Genomic DNA, 675 nt, shown 5'->3' with positions numbered 1-675 from the left:
ACCACTGACCCTTCCCACTCCTCTCCTGCCTACCACTGACCCTTCCCACTCCTCTCCTGCCTACCACTGACCCTTCCCACTCCTCTCCTGCCTACCACTGACCCTTCCCACTCCTCTCCTGCCTACCACTGACCCTTCCCACTCCTCTCCTGCCTACCACTGTCCCTTCCCACTCCTCTCCTGCCTACCACTGACCCTTCCCACTCCTCTCCTGCCTACCACTGATCCTTCCCACTCCTCTCCTGCCCACCCCCGATCCCCCCGCAGTGGGGTACTTACCTCCGGGGTAATATATCTGGGTCGGGGTAAACTATAATTCTGGGAGAAGAGGAAGGATGGAGGGAAGCCGCAGTAGGTCCCGGGATAGGGACTGACATTCTCATCCTCCTCGTCATCCTCATCCTCCTCGTTATAATAATAATATTCATCTAAGAAGCTGTCATCGGAATCTGCTGGAGAAAGACAGAACACGTCAAGGCTCCGCCCCCTGAGGGGGGGTGACAAATGAGGTAAGCTCCACCCCCTGAGGGGTGACTCACCCATCCTGGCGCCCCGGTCATAGATATCCTCTGATTAGGTCACAGCTCATTCTAAGTGAAGCCTGCGGATGGGGATGACGAGAAGAGTTCACATCCTGCATGAGGGGAACCACCCCGAGTACAACATATAACCACT

This window comes from Nanorana parkeri, unplaced genomic scaffold (genome assembly GCF_000935625.1).
Source record: "Nanorana parkeri isolate BGI_ZX_2015 unplaced genomic scaffold, ASM93562v1 scaffold3057, whole genome shotgun sequence".
NCBI classification, from domain to species: domain Eukaryota; kingdom Metazoa; phylum Chordata; class Amphibia; order Anura; family Dicroglossidae; genus Nanorana; species Nanorana parkeri.
The sequence above is the reverse complement of the archived record's forward strand: the minus strand, read 5'-3'. Positions refer to the sequence as shown.